Raw genomic sequence first — 27,494 nt, 5'->3', positions numbered from 1 at the left:
AGGGCACTGTAGGTTCGTAGATAGTTTTTTTTTTTTTTTTTTTTTTTTTTTTTTTTTTTTTTTTTTTTGCTTTACGTCGCACCGACACAGACAGGTCTTATGGCGACGATAGTCTTTTTCTAATATTGTCAACCTCCTGTGGCTGGTCTGAACTCAGTTCAAACCTCTCAGTTGGATCTACTATATCGCCAGTTTTTGAGTCGGCTTTAAATGTTATGATATCGATTCGCTTCGTGTTCCCTTGCATATCGATCCCAGAAACTTCGTCATTAATTTTATATGCTCTCCTTTGTAAGGAGACTTAGCATGTGGCAGATGGTATAGTGACGGACATTGCGAAGAGTTTCATCGTGCCGGCAAAAGCTAAGGTTGTGTGAAATGGTTTAGTTCTCACACTGGCAACGCCGTCCAGACTTCTCCCCGGCACATCTCGGACTGCAGCAAATGTTGCACGTCATTTTGACGATATCCTTCCATGCGAAAAAAGAGTGTCCATTGTGGTACCAGCTCCAATTATTAGCAGAAGTGTAGTCCTTATGAAGAATAGCACCTTTACACTTATGAGGTTGTTTATACCACGGTTGATATTCCATGGTGAGTCCTCATTCCTTTGAGTTGTTGGAGAACAACTCATGTTTCGCGGTTTGACCCGAAAGATTTAGCGTAGTATGTGTACCTAATTATGCTTAACCATTTTGCACGGAAATCGCAAAAGTGGATTTATTTTTGTCGCGTTAATGCGTTAACTGAATTATTTTCAAGCGAACGAAAACGGCAGAGAAAATTCGCCGTGCTGACCACACGTTGCCTCGTAATCTGCAGGTCTTCGGTCTGAGCAGCATTAGCTTGGTGTGCCAAGGCCCGTGAGGGCTCTAGTGCCATGGAATTTAATAATAATAATAATAATAATAAAAATAATAATAATAATAATAATAATAATAATGGCATTTGCTTTACGTCCCACTAACTACTTTTACGGTTTCCTGAGATGCCGAGGTGGCGGAATTTAGTCCGACAGTTGTTGTTTTAACGTGTCAGTAAATCTACGGACACGATTTGAGCACCTTCAAATACCACCGGCCTGAGTTAGGTTCGAGCCTGCCACGTTGGGGTGAGAAGGCCAGCGCCTCAGTCGTCTTGAGACACTCAGCCGGATGCGATGAGATTCTTTGAATGATTTTCAAGGCTGGCGCTCAAATTCTCCTCTGTGTACACAGATTGTTCGCATATGTATTTACAAAGTGTACAGTATATGCGAGCTTAAGTTTTTTTTTTTTTCGAAACTTCCTTAAAAGCGTATTTTAAAATATCCTGTAAATTATCAGCTCTGCGATACCGTAAGCATTATGTTGGGTATTCAGTTAATGGCTGTATATAGCAAAATGTGATAAAATCAGCATGTTATCGTATTAGATGTAGTGGGTGTACGTGATTAAAGTAACGTTGTGGATGTATTGTCCCGCAACCGCGATGTGTGTTTAGATAATCTGATACACTGCCATCGTATGCCGTTCTTGGTGAAAGATAAACTACGCGATTGACAGATTCACAGATTTCTGTTTGTCACCACTCCATTTGCGGAGCACTGGCGTTCAGTATCGGTCTGACAAAGATCCGTCTCTCCTTTCGTTGTAAGCTAGTCATAAAGTAAAGCTGGAGACGTGTAATTTCATGTAAGGAGAGGTTGAAGTTTGTCGGGGTTGAATTAATTTATGCTATGTTTGGAAATACTTATTTTAGCTTTGATGATCCACAGTATGTGTCCGACTCATTGGCTGAATGGTCAGCGTTGAGGCCCTCGGGTACAGGATTCCGGGTTCGATTCCTAGCCGGGACGGGGATTTTAATCGTGTTTGATTAATTTTTCTGGCTCGGGGTTTGGGTGTTTGTGTTTGTTTTTGTTCCAACACTTTACTCTTCATATTCTGACAACACGCTACACTACCAACCACCACAGAAACACGCAATAGTGATTACGTCCTTCCATACAAGGTTGGCATCAGGAGGAACATCCGTCTGTAAAACAGGGTCAAATCCACAGGTGTGGGAAAAGCTGTAGAAGAAAACGAAGAAAATTATTTTGTCGAGTAAACACTAAATGTGTCCTCAGAGATCTTCTACATGCTGACATCGTACGACATGGTGTGCCGAATAGACATTTTCCGCCATTCAAAAATGTTCTTTCCCTTATTGTTGGTCATTGGATCTCAACGATGCTGAAAATTTGTCCTCTTAGTACTGTCGCGGGGGCGCCGCATTTAAGTACGCTTAAATGTGGATTAGTTGAGCCAATATTCTGTACCTTGAGCCCGAGCATCTTACTGACTGATATAACGGCATTTCTACTGTGATTTTTTTGAAAATGTTGAAACAATGATTTTGGAATTTGTGTGAACCGGAAGTTTTCGAATTGACACATGCATTCCTCATCGTATATACTTCCTCACCTCATACTTCTGACTTAACCCTCTACTGCATACTGTTGTGCCGTTAGGCAACAAATAACTTTTCACCTGTATAAATAGATAAGTATTGATGACAGAGGTAGTTTTACGGCACACCTTCAACTGTACAGTCAGTTAAACACATATCCCAATGATGCCTTTTTTTATTTTTATTTTTTATACATAAGACAAAACAGCCCTACAACCAAAGGTACTCCTTCCACCCCGTCAACATCCACGCGAACCAACCACCGTTTATTTTACGTGGGCACTCCCCATCACATTACCACAGGCTTCAGGAGTACGTCATCTAAGCTTCCTGCTTGTCAATTTTTACGTCCCATTTTATTCTACCAAAGACAGGGAGACTGATCTCTGTTGAGCGATCTGTGCATGAGCTTTTAATTATTTTGTCGAGTAAACACTAAATGTGTCCTCAGAGATCTTCTACATGCTGACATCGTACGACTTGGTGTGCCGAATAGACATTTTCCGCCATTCAAAAATGTTCTTTCCCTTATTGTTGGTCATTGGATCTCAACGATGCTGAAAATTTGTCCTGTTAGTACTGTCGCGGGGGCGCCGCATTTAAGTACGCTTAAATGTGGATTAGTTGAGCCAATATTCTGTACCTTGAGCCAGAGCATCTTACTGACTGATATAACGGCATTTCTACTCTGATTTTTTGAAAAATGTTGAAACAGTGATTTTGGAATTTGTGTGAACTGTTTTGATGAATAGATAGCTGAATTTATAAATATATTTCATTTCTAGTTTTCCCACATCAAATATAATATTAATTCGTGAGATAATGATGTTTTGTGCTTGCTTTCGACTAATATTTTGTTTTATCGTTTACCGAAAGCGTGTCATAACAGGGTAAGCATATGTCTGTCATGTTCAGGATCGGCGGCTAACATCGAATAGTGTAACATTTTAGATGCTCTCTTCCCATTATAATATTTATTTTCATGTTGAAGTTAGCCATTCAAATAAATTCAAAGTAATATTCCGTTTGTCCGGTCCCACGGTGTAGGCGGCAACGCGTCCGCCTTTCACCCGGCGGCCCCGGGTTTGATTCCCGGCCGGGTCAGGGGTTTTTAATTGTAAACGATCAATATCCCTGGCCTGGGGACTGGGTGTTTGTGTCGTCCTTAACGTTCCTTTCCTCACATTCAACACTTTACACTTCCGAAATTTCCACTAACACGCAGGTTCCTAACATATGGTGAAAGTAGTGGCAAAAGACCTGTAGAGATTGACGCCACGAACAAATATCTATTTAAAAAACAATCCGTTTAAACTTATAATCTTGTACGGTAAAATTCCAGCCCTAGAGACAAGATATTTTTAATGTCATAAGTACGTTGAAATTAATGCAATCTTATTTGGAATGCGTCTCAGAGGAGAGATGTGTTCATTGCGATGTCCAGAAGCCCACCATCCCGCCCCAAGACGTACATTTACAACCTAATGAAGAGTATTACACGCCATTTTCATCGGAGAAATATATTGCAGTCCAGACACGGCGTCTCTCTACCCTCGCCTTGCCCCGCACGGCTTGCTGCTGAATGCCCGATAGGTGCGGGGGCCGGGAGAATAGATGTGCCAGGCTTCGGTCCGTCAGATCGCCAATGCTAACGAAGGAGAGGTACTGTAGCTTAAAGACTCGAACTTCTCCGGAAGTTTCCGAATTGACACATGCGTTCCTCATCGTATATACTTCCGCACCTCATACTTCTGACTTAATTATACAAATAACAGAGTGCTGGTATTTCACTCCCTTTTACTTCTACATCCTTGTAGAAAGACACTGCAGGCTACTGTTATAGGAGTAATATAGTTTTCTTTTTATAGTTTGACTAGCTGATGTCCCCGTGCTTCGCTACGGTATTCTCAGAAAGACTATCTTTGTGGTTTTCCTAACTGAAGTCAACTTAGGCTATTACAAAAATGTCAGTAGGAATATAGCGATCGAAAGCAATGTTATTATCATATAAAATCCTCGATCAAATGAAAAATCGCACATTTTCTCATTTTTAACGAACAGTACTACGGTGCCGATCTAACAGTCCAAAGTTCCAGTGCTGGAATGACCAGGCCGCAGGCAGCCGTGAACACTCCTCTGCCATTATTCCGCTAAATATGCACACTGCTCATTCTAACCAGTGCCTCAGAGTAGGGTTTGAATTGCTCGAATGCTATGATGAACCAGTTTTTTACTTACCAATAGTATCAGAAAATGTATGAACCTGAGAAATGGCATGCTAAAGAAGAAAGTTATCTAACTCCCCCAGCTACTTCCCGCCAATATTCTGGCAGGCTCTTATACTCGGTACGACCGAGCGAGTTTGCCGTGCGGTTAGGGGCGCGCAGCCGTGAGCTTGCACCCGAGAGATAGTGGGTTCGAACCCCATTGTCGATAGCCCTGAAGATGGTTTTTCATGGTCTCCAATTTTCACACCAGACAAATGCTGGGGATGTACCGTAATTAGGGCCAGGGCCGCTTCCTTCCCACTCTTAGCCCTTTTCTATCCCATCGTCGCCATAAGACCTATCTGTGTCGGTGCGACGTAAAGCAAATTTAAAAAAACACGGTATACAGCAGTAGTCCCATATATCGGAGATGAGCGGCAACAGAGACACAACGCACATCACAACAAACAATGGTCAATGTAATGTTATTGTTAATCAATGTTATGAGCTTTCTGTATTGCAAGCCTTCACATTTAGTTTTCTTTTGACTTTGTGGTATTAGGGCGTCCTTCAAAATTATTTAGAGCGTAGACTGTAGTTCCTTATTCCCCTACTTCACATACCGATTTTCATTAAATTCTTTTTACCCATTTCCTCGTCGTGACTCGGCGCTGATATGGACTTAGCAACAAAAATCCAAATTCATGAATATCTCGGTTATCATAGCCGATACGGTAAAAGTGTATAAGACATAAATGATCGAAAACGTAATTCTATATAACTTTAGTTGTGCAATATTTGACGATGGGATCACTAATAACACAAGTATTTGATAATTAAATTTTCTGCCTTCACCTAAACTACCATTTCACTCAGCGTGAATAAAATTATTTATGGCTTAGATTGTGGCGACTTATTCCCCGACTTTGCATACCGATTTTCAGTAACATAGGACCACGAATAACAAATATTTGAGAATGCAATTTGGGCCTTTCCCTAAATTACCATTTCTGTCATGGTGAATAAGGTTATTTATAGCCTAGATTGTAGCGACATATTCCCCGACTTTGCATACCGATTTTCATTACGATAGGACCATTAATGACATAAATATTTGAGAATTAAATTTAGGCCTTCCCCTAAACTATCATTTCTCTCAGCGTGAATAAGATAATTTATAGCCTAGATTCTAGCGACTTATTCCCAGACTTTACATACGGATTTTCATTAAATTCTCTTCAGTTGTTTTCTCGTGATGCATGTACAGACAGACAGACATTACGGAAAATTAAAAAGTGCATTTCCTTGTTACTATAGACATGACCGATACAGAAATGCCATCCTTAAATTCTGAGCAATGCACAGGCAAAACTCTTAGATGGTTCATGTTTGTGGGTTACTGTAGTCACGTCCTAGTTCGTGAACCACCGAGCTCGATAGCTGCAGTCGCTTAAGTGAGGCCAGTATCCAGAATTCGGGAGATAGTGGGTTCGAATCCCACTGTCGGCAGCCCTGAAGATGGTTTTCCATGGTTCCCCATTTTCACACCAGGCAAAGTTCGTGAACCATGGGCAACGGCTGAGTGACCTAGTAAGTGGTCGTGAGAGTCGAGATACCAGTTGCTATGGAATTGGAGTGGGCATCTCGGACATATTCTGAGTCATGGCCCTCCTTGTGCTCAGGCGGCTAGGACTATACAATTCACCGGCGGTCCATAACCCGTTAGAGGAGATATCCTCACTTGTTCTGTGTGCCAGTAGGGTAGCATCCTGCTTCATGAATTTACCGAGCTCAGAACATTTTAAGCAATCCTCGGACCAATGGGAGTAATGGAGTCCCACTCCCATTTGACAGGCGAGGGACTCCTTCGAAACAACTTGGCGAACGAAATGGATTTCGATAGGGAGCTATCAATTAATGGGGCTTATGGAAGAAAGAAGGTAGAACTGACTGAGTCAGCATAGAGGATGCATCTGGATGTGCTAGGAGTAAGTGATATTCGGGTAAGGGGAGATAATGAGGAAGAGATAGGAGATTATAAAGTGTACTTGACAGGTGTTAGAAAGGGAAGGGCAGAGTCTCGGGTAGGGCTCTTTATCAGGCATACCATTGCACGCAACATAGTTTCTGTTAGGCACGTAAATGAGCGAATGATGTGGGTAGATTTGTCAGTTGGAGGAATTAGGGCAAGAATTGTGTCCGTGTATTCACCATGTGAGGGTGCAGATGAGGATGAAGTTGGCAAATTTTATGAAGCATTGAGTGACATCGTGGTCAGGGTCAACAGCAAGGATAGAATAGTGCTAATGGGCGATTTCAATGCGAGAGTTGGGAATAGAACTGAACGATACGAAAGGGTGATTGGTAAATATGGCGAAGATATGGAAGCTAATGGGAATGGGAGGACTTCTGTCCTAGTATGGGTTTAGCTGCTACGAATACATTCTTCAAGCATAAGGCTATTCACCGCTACACATGGGAGGCTAGGGGTACCAGATCCATAATAGACTATATCTTAACAGTTTGAATTCAGGAAATCTGTTACGAATGTACGAGTTTTTCGCGGATTTTTGGATGATACAGACCACTATCTGATCTGTAGTGAACTAAGTATCTCTAGGCCTAGGGTAGAGAAAGTGAAATCTGTCTGCAAACGAATAAGGGTAGAAAATCTCCAGGACGAGGTAATTAGACATAAGTACATGGATATGATTAGTGAGAAGTTTCGAACAGTAGACAGTAAGCAGGTTCAGGATATAGAAAGTGAATGGGTGGCATACAAGGATGCTGTAGTAGAAACAGCAAGGGAATGCCTAGGAACAACTGTGTGTAAAGATGGGAAAAGGCGAACATCTTGATGGGATGATGAAGTGAGAGCAGCCTGTAAACGTAAAAAGAAGGCTTATCAGAAATGGCTCCAAACAAGGGCCGAGGCAGACAGGGATTTGTATGTAGATGAAAGAAACAGAGCGAAACAAATCCAAAAAGAAGTCATGGGAAGATTTTGGTAATAACCTGGAAAGGCTAGGTCAAGCAGCAGGAAAACCTTTCTGGACAGTAATAAAGAATCGTAGGAAGGGAGGGAAAAAGGAAATGAACAGTGTTTTGAGTAATTCAGGTGAACTCATAATAGATCCCAGGGAATCACTCGAGAGGTGGAGGGAATATTTTGAACATCTTCTCGATGTAAAAGGAAATCATCCTGGTGGTGTTGCAAACAGCCAAGCTCATGGGGAGGAGGAAAACTACGTTGGTGAAATTATGCTTCAGGAAGTGGAAAGTATGGTAAATAAATTCCATTGTCATAAAGCAGCAGGAATATATGAAATTAGACCTGAAATGGTGAAGTATAGTGGGAAGGCAGGGATGAAATGGCTTCATAGAGTAAGATTAGCGTGGAGTGTTGGTAAGGTACCTTCAGAATTGACAAAAGCAGTAATTGCACCTATCTATAAGCGAGGGAACAGGAAGTATTGCAACAACTATCGAGGTATCTCATTGATTAGTATACCAGGCAAAGTATTCACTGGCATCTTGGAAGGGAGGGTGCGATCAGTCGTTGAAAGGAAGTTGGATGAAAACCAGTGTGGTTTCAGACCACAGAGAGGCTGTCAGGATTAGATTTTCAGTATGCGCCAGGTAATTGAAAAATGCTACGAGAGTAATAGGCAGTTTCGTGGATCTAGGGAAAGCATATGACAGGGTACCGAGGGAAAAGATGTTCACTATACTGGGGGACTATGGAATTAAAGGTAGGTTATTAAAATCAATCAAAGGCATTTATGTTGACAATTGGGATTCAGGGAGAATTAATGGTAGAATGAGTTCTTGGTTCAGGTACTTACAGGTGTTAGACAAGGCTGTAATCTTTCACCTTTGCCGTTCATAGAAAGGTATAAAATGGCAGGGAGGGATTCAGTTAGGTGGAAATGTAGTAAGCAGTCTGGCCTATGCTGACGACTTGGTCTTAATGGCAGACTGTGCCGAAAGCCTGCAGTCTAATATCTTGGAATTTGAAAATAGGTGTAATGAGTATGGTATGAAAATTAACCTCTCGAAGACTAAATTGATGTCAGTAGGTAAGAAGTTCAACAGAATTGAATGTCAGATTGGTGATACAAAGCTAGAACAGGTCGATAATTTCAAGTATTTAGGTTGTGTGTTCTCCCAGGACGGTAATATAGTAAGTGAGATTGAATCAAGGTGTAGTAAAGCTAATGCAGTGAGCTCGCAGTTGCGATCAGCAGTATTCTGTAAGAATGAAGTCAGCTCCCAGACGAAACTATCTTTACATTGGTCTGTTTTCAGACCAACTTTGCTTTACGGGAGCGAAAGCTGGGTGGAATCAGGGTATCTTCTTCATAAGTTAGAAGTAACAGACATGAAAGTGGCAAGAATGATTGGTGGTACAAACAGGTGGGAACAATGGCAGGAGGGTACTCGGAATGAGGAGATAAAGACTAATTTAGGAATGAACTCAATGGATGAAGCTGTACGCATAAACCGGCTTCGGTGGTGGGGTCAGGTGAGGCGAATGGAGGATGATAGTTTACCTAGGAGAATAATGGACTCTGTTATGGAGGGTAAGAGAAGTAGAGGGAGACCAAGACGACGATGGTTAGACTCGGTTTCTAACGATTTAAAGATAAGAGGTACAGAACTAAATGAGGCCACAACACTAGTTGCAAATCGAGGATTGTGGCGACGTTTAGTAAATTCTCAGATGCTTGCAGACTGAACGCTGAAAGGCATAACAGTCTATAATGATAATGAATGAATATATATATATTTGCCAAAATGAAATGCAGTCTTTCAGGTTTAGTGTTCTCTTTGGTTGGTTGGAATGGAACTTGTGTTCATAGGTTGGACACCATCACTGACCTCCCGAGAAAGTAATAAACCAGTGAACGATGGGCACGACCGCTGGTAATGCTGTAAAGTTCAAAATTTTAATCTATATAAATAAAATTGTATCTGTTTGTCTGTTTGTCTGTTCCACCATCACGTCGAAACGGCTGGATAGATCTCAACCAAACTTCATATTTAGAGTATACTCCTCCCGGGGAAGGTTTAAATATGCATATCATTTTAAAATCTTTGAATACACGGGGGGTTTCTAGGAAAACCAGAATGGTTTTTCCACCATCACGTCGAAACGGCTGGATAGATCTCAACCAATTTTCATATTTAGAGTATACTCACCCCGGGGAAGGTTTCGATATGCATATCATTTTAAAATCTTTGAATACGCGGGCGGTTGTAGGAAAACCAGAATGGTTTTTTCCACCATCACGTCGAAACGGCTGGATAGATCTCAACCAAACTTCATATTTAGAGTATACTCGTCCCGGGGAAGGTTTCGATATGCATATCATTTTAAAATCTTTGAATAGACGGGGGTTTATAGGAAGACAAGAATGGTTTTTCCACCATCACGTCGAAACGGCTCGATAGATCTCAACTAAACTTCGTATTTAGAGTATACTCCTCCCGGGGAAGGTTTTGATATGCATATCATTTTAAAATCTTTGAATACACGGGGGGTTATAGGGAAACCAGAATGGTTTTTCCACCATCACGTCGAAACGGCTGGATAGATCTCAACCAAACTTCATATTTAGAGTATACTCCTCCCGGGGAAGGTTTCGATATGCATATCATTTTAAAATCTTTCAATACACGGGGGGTTTATAGGAAAACCGGAATGGTTTTTCCACCAGCACGTCGAAACGGCTGGATAGATCTCAACCAGATTTCATATTTAGAATATACTCATTTTGGGGAAGGTTTCGATATGCATATCATTTTAAAATCTTCGAATAGACGGGGGTTTATAGGAAAACCCGAATGTTTTTTCCACCATCACGTCGAAACGGCTCGATAGATCTCAACTAAACTTCATATTTAGAGTATACTCCTCCCGAGGAAGGTTTCGATATGCACATCATTTTATAATCTTTGAATACACGGGGGGTTTATAGGAAAACCAGAATGTTTTTTTCCACCATCACGTCGAAACGGCTGGATAGATCACAACCAAACTTCATATTTAGAGTATACTCCTCCCGGGGAAGGTTTCGATATGCATATCATATTAGAAACTTTGAATACACGGGGGGTTTATAGGAAAACCAGAATGGTTTTTCCACCATCACGTCGAAACGGCTGGATACATCTCAACTAAACTTCATTTTTAGAGTATACTCCTCCCGGGGAAGGTTTCGATATGCATATCATTTTAAAATCTTTCAATACACGGGGGGTTTATAGGAAAACCGGAATGGTTTTTCCACCATCACGTCGAAACGGCTGGATAGATCTCAACCAGATTTCATATTTAGAATATACTCATTTCGGGGAAGGTTTCGATATGCATATCATTTTAAAATCTTCGAATAGACGGGGGTTTATAGGAAAACCCGAATGTTTTTTCCACCATCACGTCGAAACGGCTCGATAGATCTCAACTAAACTTCATATTTAGAGTATACTCCTCCCGAGGAAGGTTTCGATATGCACATCATTTTATAATCTTTGAATACACGGGGGGTTTATAGGAAAACCAGAATGTTTTTTTCCACCATCACGTCGAAACGGCTGGATAGATCACAACCAAACTTCATATTTAGAGTATACTCCTCGCGGGGAAGGTTTCGATATGCATATCATTTTAGAAACTTTGAATACACGGGGGTTTATAGGAAAACCAGAATGGTTTTTCCACCATCACGTCGAAACGGCTGGATACATCTCAACCAAATTTCATATTTAGAGTATACTCATCCCGGGGACGGTTTCGATATGCACATCATTTTAAAATCTTTGAATAGACGGGGGTTTATACGAAAAGCAGAATGGTTTTTCCACCATCACGTGGAAACGGCTCGATAGATCTCAACTAAACTTCATATTTAGAGTATACTCATCCCGGGTAAGGTTTCAATATGCATATCATTTTAAAATCTTTGAATAGACGGGGGTTTATAAGAAAACCAGAATGGTTTTGCTCCATTTTCTCTTATACTATTGATTTTCTGTAAACTTCGTTTACCGTACGTGAAACGACTCTTAATTATAAACAACTTTCGTTATGTTCGTAATTTACCTTACTCTTTACATGACGGAGAAATTTACAATTTTCTGCTGGTACCATGCTCTGCATTGAGTGAGCGACAGACCGACAACGAACCTACAGGTTACCATGGCAACGTCTCTGACTGCATGTCAGCAGGGAAGTAACGTATTGCCATTTTCCTCATCATGCTTTTAAATTCGTGGTTGTTCCTTAGGTAGAAGGCAAGAGAGGCGTCAATCGGCCTATCTGCGGGATATTGGCGGAATATCGTTGGATGTTATAACCGCCTTCGAATAGATTAAGTAATAACACCATTAGTCATCTTCTTATTATTTGTTTACCTAGGAATCAATGGACCTAAATTTCTCCTCTGTTACCGCTTTATTATATCCATAACTCACACTAGCATAATTTATTGAGGGGCATTTGATTTTCCAATACATTAACTTGGCATTTACATATTTGTCGTTTTCCGGCTGCCCTCAATTATAATCCATTTTCTATTACTTTCAACTTTCTTAACTGTATTATTTCTTCCTTAATTACGCCGTATGTACGCGAGTGCTACAAACTACTGGATGTATTTCCACCAATACTCATATTTAGAATACACCTGTCCTTGATAGGTTTTAGGGCAAATATTGTTTCTAAATCCCTGAACTGACTGGGGGTTTATACGAAACCGAAAGTGTGATTTTGCACTTCCACAAAATATACACAACCAACGTTAATTTAAATCTACCTGCCTCGGTAGAAATTAATTTCTAAACCTTTTTTCTCATGTGCATCATTTCGATACGAGGATTAATAAGGGAGATATCATTAACGGACCGTTTTTTTGTACAAGTCCCATCGGACTTAACACACGAGCGGGTGCGTGTAAAGCTTATTCCTTACAACTTGAAAACTACTGAAGATATTCGAACCAAAATTCATATTTAGCATCCACCTGTCCAAAGGTAGGTTTTAAACGTAAATAACATTTCATGTTCCGGAATGGACTGGCGGTTTATAGGGAACCGAAATGGTGATTTTACTCTTCCACAATATATAGAGAACAAGACCAACCTGACTGGAAATCGACCAAACGTGATGGAATTCCACCTCTAAACCTTTTTTTCATGTGCAGTTTTTCGTCAGGAGGATTAATAAGGGAGATATCATGAATGGTCAGTTTTGCAGGTTAAGTCCAGCGGACATAGCCAAAAAGGTGTTTTACATGGAGCAGATTCCTTATCTACATAAATCAAATCGTAACGACTGTGTGCCTCTACAATGACTATTTTGGCGAAATTTTCGTACAGCTTTCCGTTTAAGGGGTAATAATGACCATCTGCATAATTTTTGGTTTAGTTTCCTGAAAGTCCTAATTTTTACCCGCCTCGCCCAAAATCCAGATTGCGGCATAATCTGCCAGAAGAAAAAGAAGATAATTGAAATTTGACAAAATTATACGTTTTAGACTGTAACGAACGGAAAACATCCAAGATCATTAAATTTTTCACTTTTTATCCCCGAAGAATATCGAAATATGCAGGCAATTTTTATGATGGTGCAGACCTTCGGAAATTCCTATCACATAACGGATTGCACAATCTCCGTTCAATTTGGAATGATCTACAACCTTGGTCTTATGACTTTTTGCCGTATCTGTATCACTTTTACGTTTGATTTTTCTCTATTAATGGATGTTAAGTCAATTTGGAATTTTCACATGCATAATTCATACCTTCGATTACTTCTATGAAATACAGAATCATCAAACTCTTCACGAAAATTGGCCCACCCAGTAGCCATATATGAGCCAAATGCTATGTATGTAGCCGTCACATAATTATTCGAAAATTAATGTAATGTGAGATAATCTTACAAGAACGTTACCCTGTTCCACGTTTCTAACTCAATCTGACCCAAGACTAGATTACATATCATAGGACCAGCCATTTAGGCCACTAAATCCGGCGTGTCTTATAGTATAATCCTTTGTCGATATGACGTACGTTTAGTAGCAGTTAATCTGTAAATGAAGGTCTTCAATATTGTAAACACGCATATACTTTCGTATGTCGATCTATATATATTCACTGATGTCGATTTGTAGCGATCGAGAAAGGGTGGGTCTGCTATTGTAATCAGTACTCCCCACACCGACTTTGACTGGCAGTATGAAAGGGTTCCTTCTCCAACTCCTGTGTAACTGTCATTAGTAAGGAAGGTCTACAATTGTAATGAATAGTTCACTTCTCGATTTGACTTGCAGAAGGCAAGTGAGCATGCAGTTTTGTTTAAAACTCCCCTACCCGATTGTGTTTGGCAGTAGGCAAGGGTGCCCGCCATTATAAAGAAATGTCCTCATCTAAAATGTGACTGGCATTAGGCATAGTGGCCTGCTATTTTGATGGAAACTCACCAACTTGGTGTGACTGGCAGTAAGCTGGCTGGAAGTAGGAAAATGGGCCTGGCATTATAATGATAACTGCACAACTCAATTTCGAGTGATAGTAGGATAATTGCCTGCCATTATAATAAAAACTGTAATCTGTCTGGAAGTAGGAAAGGGGGGCTGCCATTTTAACGAAAACTCTCCAAATCGATTCTGTCCGCATAGTAGGCAATGGGGCCTGAAATTATAATGTAAACTTCCCAACTCGATTGTGAATGGCAGTAGGCTAGTGAGCCTGCCGTTATATCACAAATCCATAACAAACACTTTACATTGGAAACAACGTACGGGGACCTCCCCATGCTCTTCCTCGGATAACGCTAAGAGACATGAAATTTTAAAAGAATCTTATTGACTGCATGCACACTATTTACTTCGATATTCGAATACAATGTAGAATACCGTAGCGAAGCACGGGTACATTCGCTAGTTTAATAATAATAAAATAATGGTGCCTCGTATCTGTATAGTCTTGGTGATGATCTAATGTATGGCGAAGACGTGATAAAACACCTAGACCCCACGCCAGGATAATTAGGAGTACGAGGGGTTTGATTCTGAGAATTGAATCCGGCCCATCGAACCAAAGGCAAGCATTCTATCCATTTCACCACAAAGCCGGACTTTAATTTGCTAAACTTTATGCTACCATCTTCACTGATCAGTTGTTGATTATTGACGGTAGCAGAGGCCAGGGCAGTAGTTTGTGAAACAGCACTGATAACGCAGCTGGCTACTCTGTTGACTATTGAGAACGCTTAGGGCTTGCCATTCACTTGTAAGCAAACTATCGAAAAGTGGTAACCTAAGTCTAGTGGTAGCTCACGTCTTGTTTCCAGCATACGCCACAGGAAGTTATCGGCAAAAGAAAGGGGAGGGCCACGAAAGGCTTGGAAATGAAAGACCCCCTAATAATGTTTTAGGTCTGAAGAGAACAAGAATTGAGGAAAGATAAAAGTGAGGAGCCTGACTCAGCTAGGAGAAGCGTGGTCACCAAACCGCGCTCTCAACTTGAAAGCCATTGGTGCCCCTTTCACTTGCTCTTACAACAGGAAATGGATACCGTAGATGAATTCTACCACCCCCACTCACAGGGAGTCAACATGCTTTTACTTTGGAAGATTAATTCAAAGTAATATTCCCTTTAAACTTGCTACTTTGAGAGGTGAAGACAAGCAACCGTCATGCTCCGGGGTTCTTTTGTACAGAGTGCAGTTGGCGACCACCCGCAATGGGCAGCGTTTACTTCCCTTCCTTTTCACCAATTAACAGTAGAAAAACTCCTTTATTCTATATCCTAAAAACTCCTGTGATAAAAGTAAATCCTCACTCGACTACATTACTGCACTTTCGACTCTACTACTAAAACGTTTTCATTCCTCCTATGAAGGGGGGGGCGGGCCTCTTAGATGGTAACGCCGTCTCTGAGGTCGGGAGATTTGTTACGGTGAAGGAGATGCACGAAGGTGAGGATTTTGACGTCTGTGGCCTATACTAGGAACTGTCCCGGCATTCGCCTTGGTGCAGAAGAATGGAAAACCGCGCAAAAACATCATCAGGTCAGCCGACGGTTGGGGCCAGCTGTGAGGTCGAGCCGTGTTCTGTCTCCTGAATGCAGAGGCGTAGAACCACGGTAGAGCCATGGCCACACCTCTTCTGCTTGGTTGATAGGTCGGAGTGCAGAGCTGCTGGACTACAGACCAGCTGTGGCCATTTGTTGTCTAAGACCCACTCTGGATCTACCGACGAATGTCGACAATCTGTTCCTTATCATGTTTGGGCGATCTTCTACCGTATTGGCGTAGTATGGAATATCATCTTTGTTGTTCGATATACCGTACAGGTAAGTCGCTGCCGTGTGGTCTCTCCTTAAGAGCAAATCGGATAACTCTCTAGACCAGGGCCTCTCAAACGTCCAAAATCTCACGCGTGCAAATCGAGGCGCAAGGGCTCCGTGCACTGTGCATCGGTCCAGCTCGGCTGGTCCGACCAACGCTTCGTCTCTGGGCTTCTCGGCTAAGCTCGGCTCAACTCAGCTCGGATATTGAGCGCGACGGGGCAGGTGGGGAAGAGGGAGGCAGTGGGAGCGAGCGAGACAGGCGTGAGGAAAGAGAGAGTAAGCGCTATCGCTCCTGATCGCGGAGTGGGGGTCTGCACTCTGGTCAACCAAGAGAAGTCGTCTTTTGCACCGTGCACACTGTATGCACCACGCGCATGCACCCTGAGAGGCCCTGCTCTAGACCTTTCAAAGTTATAGGGACACATAATTTACACACACACACGCGCGCGCGCACACACACACACACACACACACACACACACACACACACATATACATATATCTTCTACAGGCTAGTTTGAGAGCTATGAAGTCGGATGTTTCAGTGGGTCAGAGAAGACAGTTGTCTGGAGTCATTCGTGTATGAGGATAAGGTTTTTCTTTCCGAACAATCTGGTCATAATGACCTATTTATTTTACTTTTTTTCAGGATGTTGTATCTTTAACGCGGCTACTATCTGAAACATCCTTTCTAGAACTCTCAGCTGTCTCCCCATGCTGTTAACTCGAGCGTATTTGTCAGCATGTTCCTGCATGGCGTGACTTCCCCTTGTATCCATCTGGTTGATATCATTGACGGCAGCCGGATATGCGGCCATTTCCATACCTGGCGGCGCTAATGACTGGCAGGGGGGGACTCACTGTGCAAGGGGAACTGGAAAATACTTCCATTGTAATGGTTTGCCTAATTTGTAATATCCCTGTTCTCCGCAGTTCGGTGTATTATGCCTAAATAAATACATTAGTAGAAATAAATATTGTAAGAATGGAAACACAGGAACATGTATTTGGTCTTTTTTTTCGCGCTTATAAGAATGGGAAAATCATTGCGAGGGGCCGTAATTTGAAATGCAACATCATATAGCGTCGTTTGCAGGAGCGATGAGACTGTTTCAAAACAAAGGTTTGAAGTTGCCGTTTCGAAAGTGTAGTTATTGTCGATTACTGTAAGGGGAGTCCGGCTCCATGGCTAAATGGTTAGCATGCTAGTCTTTGGTCACAGGGGTCCCGAGTTCGATTCCCGGCAGGGTCGGGAATTTTAACCATAATTGGTTAATTTCGCTGGCACGGGGGCTGGGTGTATGTGTCGTCTTTATCATCATTTCATTCTCATTACGACGCGCAGGTCGCCTACGGGAGTCAAATCAAAAGACCTACATCTGGCGAGCAGAGAAGCTACTGGGGTAAAGAGATTCAGTAAAAAAGTTATGGTCAGAGTGAAGGATATTGAGAAACAGGCGATTATGGCAGAATGTGGAACGAAAAGGACACTGGTGGAATTTTGTAAAATCATACACAATGTGGTAGTAAGGAGAGAAAGGCATCCTAACAGATAAGTGAGAGGAATGGTGTGGAGGCTAATAAGAATTTATAAAAATAAGGGCCAGAGAGAGAGAAATAACGAAAATTAGTGTCTACTCTGTGGAGAAGAAATGGAAGAAGCGCATCTGTTTAGAGTTTGTACGGCAACCGAAGCACTGAGATAAAATTATCTGGGAAATGAATATAAAAGAAAAATAGAGAGAGAGAATTCTATACAGTCGTTGAAATATTAAATAAAGGTTGGATTACACAGGGAAGAATAGCGCTGTACTTTAAAGAGTATCTGGAAAAAAGAATTTTTTAAAATATTTGCTTTACGTCGCACCGACACAGATAGGTCTTATGGCGACGATGGTACAGGAAAGGGCTAGGACTGGGAAGGAAGCGGCCGTGGCCTTAATTAAGGTACAGCCCCATCATTTGCCTGGTGTGAAAATGGGAAACCACGGAAAACCATCTTCAGGGCTGCCGATAGTGGGGTTCGAACCCACTATCTCCCGAATACTGGATACTGCGACTGCAGCTATCGAGTTCGGTTTAAAAAAGAAATTAAAAACATCAAAACAAACACAAACGAGAGTAATAAAGTGTAAGATAGATAAGAGGCTTGCGTATCCTAAAATAATAATACAATTATTAGTAAGTTAAAAATAATTTCAGATGTAGTAATATATAAATTGTTGTAGTGTCGTGTCGTGTATTCTATTCATAATTCAGTCGTTAAGTGAGGCATGTTGTTAATGGTAGGATACTCCAAAAAGACTTGACACAAATGTAAGCAATACATAAGCTAAGATACATGTCGTCCTTAGACAATATAGCATTGTTAACGTCTAGGACAAAACAAATTATATCTAGCGTACTAATAGTCAAATAATTATATGAGGAAAATGTATTGCATGTGTAGGGGCTTTGCTGCGACCTGGACGAAACGCCAGTCAAAGAGAGTGGAAACTCGTTTAACGCACGTCGCTATTTGTACCTATTGTATATTGAAGGCAGTGTTCTAGCACACGGTAAAAAGCGTGATGCTAAAGATAACGAACACGTGCCATATGGAAACAGAAATGAAGGTAAAAACAACAACACACATCTCGCGTTTCTTTTCTCCATAATAATCAATGAAAGTCCCCCGCGTAGTAAGGGTGTAAAGGAGAGGGCATATAATTCTCTGGTAAGACCCCAGTTAGAGAATGGTTCTAGTGCATGGGACCCACACCAGGATTATTTGATTCGAGAACTGCAAAATATTCAAAGGAAGGCAGCACGATTTGTTCTTGGTGATTTTCGACAAAAGAGTAGTGTTTTCGAAAATATTGCAAAATTTGGGCTATTGGGCTTTGAAGACTGGGGTGTGAGGAGAAGAGCTGCTCGACTAAGTAGTATGTTCCAAGCTGCCAGTGAAGAGATGGTGTGGAGTGATATTAGTAGACGAATAAGCTGGAGTAGGGCTTTTCAAAGTAGGAAAGATTATCAAGTTGGAATTCAAGGGGACAAATTGGGGCACACATTCATTTATAGGACGAGGAATAAGTGATTTGGAATTGTTTTACTAGTGGCTTTACGTCGCACCTATACAGATAGGTCTCATGGTGACGATGGGATGGGAAAGGCCTAGGAGTTGGAAGGAAGCGGCCGTGGCCTTAAATAAGGTACAGCCCCAGCATTTGCGTGGTGAGAAAATGAGAAACGATGGAAAACCATCTTCAGGGCTGCCGATGGGATTCGAACCCACTATCTCATGGATGCAACGGCAATGTTCAACAAATTTCCAAGTTCTTCGAAATCATTTAAGAAAAGACTAGGGAATATGCCACCTGGGCGACAGCCCTAAATGCAGATCAGTGATGACTGATGATTGATGATCTCTGCCCCTTGCGACAGTCATGTCTTTAGTCTGCTGAAGAAAGGTGTTAAGAGTAAAGAGCTTCATCACCGATCAAGCGATTCCGGATGTTGCGGAAATGTGGCTCAAGCGTAAAGGAGCATCCTTCGTCGTGGAGGGCATATCGAGAAACACGTTCGGCGTAGGGAGAGGTGCCCGAACGTTAAGGGTTGCTTTCTCAAACTATCATAATTATGCTGTCTTTTGATATATCTTGTCCAATACATATTGTGTACGTTTCTGAACACCAGACAATTCTTCAACTGAACAACCATTTTAGATGCTATTCGACGTCAAGACATAGTGTATAGAAACAAGATCATCCCTCCTGGTTGCACACATTATTTTCAGCCACTCGATGGTAGGGGCCTGACATCGAAGCTCATCGGCCCAATGTTAAGTACCAAATAGGTTGGAGATTAGTAGCAATAGAGTACATTTGCGGCTTCTACAGTACCTGTGATTCGTACCCCTATATGCGCAACACCATGGAATTAGCGACACCATGGTTCTGCCGTGCAGACCAATGGTGTTTGCACAGGAAACTAGAGGCATAAGGCCCCCTTTGCTGATCTTGTCCACGCCCTATCCTAACCAACCCAGACCAATGGCCTTGTCCAGGCCCTAACCTAACCAATCCAGACCAATGGTCTTGTTCAGGCCCTACTACCCTAACCTATGCAGACCAATGGCCTTGTCCAGGCCCTAACCTAACCAATCCAGACCAATGGTCTTGTTCAGGCCCTACTACCCTAACCTATGCTGACCAATGGTCTTGTTCAGGCCCTACTACCCTAACCTATCCAGACCAATGGCCTTGTTCAGGCCCTACTACCCTAACCTATCCAGACCAATGGTCTTGTCCAGGCCCTACTACCCTAACCTATTCAGACCAATGGTCTTGTCCATGCCCTACTACCCTAACCTATCCTGACCAATGGCCTTGTTCAGGCCCTACCCTAACCAATCCAGACCAATAGTCTAGTTCCTAAGTAGAGAGGCTGGCAGCTTTGTGGAGCACGAGATCTCGTCGTTGGCGAGTCGTCTGCGAGAAATGAACATAGGCGTTGTGAAGAACTCTATTTACCTTGCTACTCGATAAACCCCATTCCTCCTTGTTCGATGTTTTCGATCCCACAATTATAGTAGACTCCCTTTCAATAGCTGCCTCTTTTCTCTGGAGCATTACTTGTACCTTCTCCCTGCTCTTGCCCGGTGTTAACAGACAAATGTTCTTTTTTTTCTTTGCAGTTTTCATATACGTTCATTTTGTTGGTTATATTGTTTATACAGTTTACATATTATCTGCTCATGCTGTCAGTCGATTTGTCAGTCCATTATTAAATCCATCAATCGTTCAAAATAGTCCTCACATTCATGGTTTTTTCCCCTCATATCCTGGAAGACGATAATTATTGTACTAACTCATCCATGCATTTAGCGGTTCATCAACACAATGTTTTTCTCTCACGTTCAAGAATTATTGCGTAATGTCAGCATCTACGACAGGTATACTCGTCTTAAGTATGTCGCGGCTAGCCTATACGCTGCTGGATGCTGACAGCAAAGTTGTATCTCTAGAACAAAACGTAACTATTTGTATATTAGTTCGGCTTTATGACTGAGTTGTCAGAGTCGTGCGCCTTTGGTCATCAGGGTCCTGGGTTTGATTCCCGACGAGTGGAGAGATTTTTAATTTTAAAAGTTTAGTTCCTTTGGTTCGAGGACCAGGTGCTGTCCCCATCATTCCTGCAACTGACGTACCACACACAGTTATATCCCCCAACACATGTCGTTTACTCTACATAGGTCTACGCCCACTGTCGTCGGAGTGTGTGCCTTACAAGGGCTGCACAAGTAGTCCGACGGACTTACATTATTATTTATGTTCGCTTAGTATTTTATTTTTGTCATTCATTGCCATCAAGAATGCTCATGTTAAACCAGATTTTGAAATTATTACTTCAATCTCAATTGTTGACTTGGGTGCCATAATTGAGGAGCTTTCTTGCAAATACCACTTAAGTAATTTTTTTTACACATTTTTGTTTTTTGTTAAATATTCTTGTTAGATTGACGAGTTCGTGCTTGAGTATAAAACCGTACAAAAACCATTTGTCACGCCCAATTTACATTTGAAAATGCGAGAGCACGTCATTTTCATAGTAATAATTGTTAACACAAAAACAAACAAGTGTTAAAAATTACTTAAGAAGAAGTGGTTTTTGCAAGAAAGCTCCGTAATTGTAGAAAAAAATAAATTTTTCTCGGGAATCAGAAACTGAGAAAATTAATCTCCGATTGATGTGAGATATTACATATTTGCTGCTCTTCTTTAGGTCCGGCTCCTTTTCTGAATGGTCAGCGTGCTGTTCAGAGGGTCCCGGCTTCTATTCTTGGCTGGGGCAAGTATTTTAAATGCATATGGTTAATTGCTCTAGCTCGGGTACTGGGTGTTTGTGTTTGTCGTAATATACTTGCCTTCATCTACATACAACACATCACCAACTACCATGGTAATATGCAATAATCAGTACATCCCTTCACATAACGTTGGCGTCATTTAGGTCATCCGACCGTAAAAATATAAAACTGATGAAACAGGAAAGAGAAGAAAGAAGTTGCTCTTTGGACTAGTATGATATTTTTTGGAGAATATTTGTATATTGAGAGATAAAGAAGAAAGAATGTCTCTCCAGTGTAACCGATCATTGATGTAAAAGTGCTATTTTTTTTCTCTAAGTTAGACTTTGTGGAGTGCGGATATGACAGACAAATTGTATTACCATATAAGACTATACAATCAGGCAAATAAATTGCTGACTGTTTGACAAGCACCACCCCTATCCCGTTATGCGCTGTGCGTGTTATCCCTTCCGCTAAAACTATACATACATCTGCGAATGACGGAATTTCTTTGTTGTGGGGGTGGTTTCCGTCCTGCTGACTTAATGCAAATGTGGTCGTAACGGAGCGAGCGAGGGGCTTGCTCGGATACTTTCGCCATTATTTGCTTGAATATAACAGGCGAGTGGGGAGCCCTTACTTTTATCTTTCGTTTGCATTACAATTCACACTGTGCTGGCAGTATTATATCTGTTTCTTTCCTGTATTGTTATTCATGGATTGCATCATGATGGAAGAACCCTGGGAGAGGTGAGGATTTATCGTGAACTCTATTGCTATTCATACACATGCTCCAGATAAATATTGTATTGGTTTATTGTTTGATGCGTTGCGTGGTTTGGAGCGCAACACGTTAATAATATATTTTACTCCTCTTTCTTTTGTTACCGCATACAATCGCAGCTCTAAGTTTCAGCGTCCATTTCTTTCCTTTGAAGACATGATTTATTCCCCGTAGGCATGCTGGGGAACGAAAAAGAAATAATTGAGATTGTTTTATACTGAAGTTTGCTCAGCGTAACGTGAGATGCCAGGAGTGAGGCTCTTTTCAAAGTTTACCCGTCATACTGTCTAGAGAATCTCCTTTCGGATCGATTTTCAAAGCTCAAAGAGGAACCAATTTTTAGATAATGCTCTAGAATGAAACGTAAGCTTTCGTCTCAAGATGTAAACTATATCCTCAGTGGGCTGGAGCTGAGGCGATGTTAACTGCAGCCCTAAGTTTTGACGTGACATCGTCCTACAACTCGGCTGCTTACACATGTTGGGAGAGTGAACGTCGCGAAATGTTGTTCTCGAGTCAGTGGCAATTACACCTCAAGAATAGGCAATACATGTAATGTAAATGTATCATTGTGTAGGCCAGTCCTGGGACTGCATGCTTCGTAGATAATGTTATGGTGCTGACGTCATCAGGCCGTGGGGAGAACTGCCCCGCGAATCTCTGATATCGAATGGGTCAATACTCTTCAAACCGCTGCAGCGAGCGAGCGTCTCATCTGAATAGAGGAATTCTGGTGTCAATTATTGCGTGAAAAAAAAAAAAAAAAAACAGACTAAGAACTAACTAATATTCATAGTGATTTCTAACCAAAATGGACATTTCCTTTGCAGGTTACAAGTGTAATCGAAATGTCTATACTAATATATAAGAGAAGTGCAAGGCTATTGAATGTTGTATGGTTCTAGGAAAGGTAGACGCTGCTTACAGAAAAATCAAGGAAACCTGTAGAGAAAGGAAAACTTTGGTGCATGAATATTAAGAGCTCAGGTGGAAAACCACTTCCCCGGGAAAGAAGACAAGCCAAAAAAGATGGCACGTACAAATTAAATAATAGTATCAACGAATAGAAGTAGATGATAATGTTATGGAACAAGAAGAAACTGTAGATGGTCATGAAATGGGAGACCCGGTTTTGAGGTCAGAATTCGACAGAGCCTTTAGAGACCTAAGGAAGAACAAGGCACCTGGAATTGGTGACACGCCCTCAGAATTAATGACCGGCTTAGTTAAAACAGCGGATGCGCTGATAGCGGACTGGCGCGCGCAGCTGTGAGCTTGCATCCGGGAGATAGTGGGTTCGAGCCCCACTGTCGGCAGCCCTGAAAATGGTTTTCCGTGGTTTCCCATTTTCACACCAGTCAAATGTTGGTACTGTACCTTAATTAAGGCCGTGGCCGATTCCTTCCCACTCCTGGGCCTTTCCTATCCCATCGTCGCCATAAGACCTGTGACGGTGAGACGTAAAGCAAGTTGTAATAATAATAATAATAATAATAATAATAATAATAATAATAAAGATAGCGGATTGGCGCACTTATCAATACTAACGGAGGGCTTTTTATGAACATTTCGTATTAGATATTTTCATGTGGTATGCTGGTACTTTCTGTTCCTGTGTGCTTTCCGTGATTAATGTACTGTGTAGAGTTGTGGAATAGATCTTTTCCGGACCCATGTCCATTACATATTTTCGTCTTCTAGATGTGAGTAATGTGTCGTAAAAGTTCGGCCTACCTTATTATTAGACCTGTTTAAAGAACTCCCTGAAGATTGTTTTGTAGTGTTCGTTCAAAATCGACAGTTATAAATCGACCAAAGACTGCCGGAAAAAACATGCAACATCCTCAAGGACAAGGTCATTTTATTCACTAGTGATTTAACAGGTAGTTCGTCATTGCTAGAAGGTATAATTACAAATTCAGACCAAATGAAGCACACATGTCACAGTAAAGGTTGTCTAAACAGCCGCATCAATACACAGTGTGCCACTCTCTGGCGGCAATGGAGGCGTGTTAATCGCACCTGCAAACGATCATAAAGGTGCCGAATGGCATCCTGCGACAGATTGTCCCAAGCATCTTGTACCTTTTGAAGCAATTCGGCAGTGGTTCTTGCGGGCTCTGTACAACGCTTCATGTCCCATACGTGTTCAGTTGGCGAGAGGTCCGGTGACCTTGCCGGCCAGGGCAGTTGTTGTACACCTCGTAGAGCACGTCTTGCTGAAAAGGCACATTACCTTCCTGTCGAAGAATTGGCAATAGCACAGGGACAACAACCTGAGCAATGTAACGGGCATTGGTTACATTGCCCTGTAGAAAGACCAACTGTGACCGCGAGTTGTAACAATGAAGCCTGGGGTGGGACCTGGCTGTCGTGGGGGATTGCACTCTGGAATAAGACGCTCACTGGGTCTACGCCGTACACGTGTACGTCCATCACTTGCATACAGACAGAAGACACTGAAGACAACAGAACGCCTTTCCCTCTCCAGTCGACTATTTAACGACAGCAGAGTAGCCGTGTTTGGCGATGTCGTGGTATCAATGTTAAGGGGCCCATAGACGTGCAATATTATTGCGCAATATCGGGGTTTGTGCAATAAAATTGATAGTGTGTATTTAATATTGAAGGGTTGTGCAATATATTGTACGAAATCAAGAAAGTTTGAAATATATTGCGCAAATCGCAAAATACTGTGCTGTGTGTTGGCAATATTGTGCAATATTCCGTCCTCCCGCCAGTTGGTATCAACAAGCGTTGGAGAAGGTATCGTGAAGGCAGGCAAAAAGGAGAAGAAAAAGTTTATTTTGGAGTTTATCGAAGTGTACCATGGCCTTCCGGCTCTGTGGTACGTTAAAAGCAAAGCGAGGAGTACATCATACCATTCACCATTCGTGCGCAGAAAGTTTCGAAAATCATTTGGTTCCCATTTTCTCAGTTCATTCAGTAAATTTTCATGAGTGTACTTTTCTCTGTCTAGAAATCACTGTTTGGCCCTTGTGCTTCTTTTCCGTTTCTGCTTCTTTTTGGCACTTACGCCCACGGCGATCAAAACGCAGCAAAGGTCAGTGTCACTCAATATAATTACCAAATAAAATACCGGCATTGACTGACTATATATTGCAACGCATATTGTACGTCTATGACCGTTTTGCACAATATATTGCACAACTGTCAATATTATCTCCACATGATTCTATTTATTGCACAAACTAGATTTTTGTGCAGTCATATTGTACGTCTATAGGCAGCTAACAATATATCGTACAATCCATTTTGCGCAATAATATTGCACGTCTATGGGCCCCTTTAGTCTGGTCATAGGCACACGTGATCGTAATCCTACCGCAAGCAAACGGTTCCCAATGATCCTTGGTAACACAGTAGGTGCAACATGTGACCGGATGTCGTCCCTGGATGATGTTCGGTCGGCCACCGGTGCTCACAATGCGCCGATCTTGACGTGCGTCTGTACTATGTGGACGTCCGTAGCCTGGTCTACGGGTGTGGGCATGTTCCATAGACCACTGCTGAAAGCAGCGACACACTACTGATACATTGTGCCCAACATGTGCAGTGAATCCTTCGATACGTCCATCCAGCTTCCCGCAGGCCCACAATGCGACCCCGTTCATATGGTTTCAGTTGTTCAACAGAAACACGTACTCGTCGGCGGGGCTGCTTGTACCCTAGAATGAATGTTGCAAACACTGTTCACCTTTAACCTCAGCACGAGTGGCTTTCTGAATCCAACTTGCTAGGTTTGATCCAGTCTTAGTCCGGTGGTATTTGATGGTGCTAATATACGTCAGCCTCGTGTCGGTAGATTTACTGGCACGTAAAAGCACTCCTGCGGGACTAAATTCCGGCACCTCGGCTTCTCCGAAAACTGTAGAAGTAGTTAATGGGACTTAAAGCCAATAACATTATTATTATATTATTATTATTACTATTATTATTATTATTATGATTATTATTATTATTAACCTCAGCACAGTTACTGTCTGCAGAGTCAAAACAGAGTGCGCACGGACAGGCCTCTTCAGCGCCATGTGATCGCTGATATCCGTGACAAATGAATCACACAACAACCCCTCAGTATCCGCAGGATGTTGCATGTGTGTTTTTTTTAGCAGTGTAGATACTACATTGACCAACCGCACTCTGGTGGAAATCGAACCCACAGCCTTCAGACTTCGCGTTCCAAACTCTACAATTTTGCTACGCTGGTCTTGCCATTTAGTTCCATGGGCTAGAATTTTGAGCTTCCAGTCTGGCACTGCTACCATGTATTCAACACAACCTAATAAGCTGAAAGGCTATTACAAGTACAGTTGTGGTCGTGAAAGGTAAAATAATATCGTCATTCAAAAATGGAGACCTCGCTTCTGCAATTTTTCTAAAATATTAATTTGTTATTTCGTTTTGGCTATACGAATCTCCTGGATCGTTCTGTGTGGACAACATGACAAAATATGCAATAGAATTATTTCTAGCAAGTTGGATTCAGAAAGCCAGCGTCTCAACCGTCTGAGCCACTCGTGCTGAGGTTAAAGGTGAACAGTGTTTGCAACATTCATTCTAGGGTACAAGCAGCCCAGCCAACACCACCATCTCATATATTTGGCACTTTTCTACATAGGATCTCTTAGGTGCAAAATTAACACAAACAATACATAATTTAGCTTCTTGCCCTAAACAATATGGTGAGCGAATTTTATTTTTATATTGTAATTCTCACTACTTGAAAAATTGTCTATTTGGACAGTTTTTTGTTCTCCTGTGAGATCTTGTTTTTGTTACCTGTGAGATGCCCGTTCTTAAGTGAAGATATTAAGTTATTAAGATATTAAGTTCGAACGGCCCTCAGCAAATCTTA

The sequence above is a fragment of the Anabrus simplex genome, chromosome 1, assembly GCF_040414725.1.
Source record: "Anabrus simplex isolate iqAnaSimp1 chromosome 1, ASM4041472v1, whole genome shotgun sequence".
Classification (NCBI taxonomy): domain Eukaryota; kingdom Metazoa; phylum Arthropoda; class Insecta; order Orthoptera; family Tettigoniidae; genus Anabrus; species Anabrus simplex.
Note: the sequence above shows the minus strand (reverse complement) of the source record.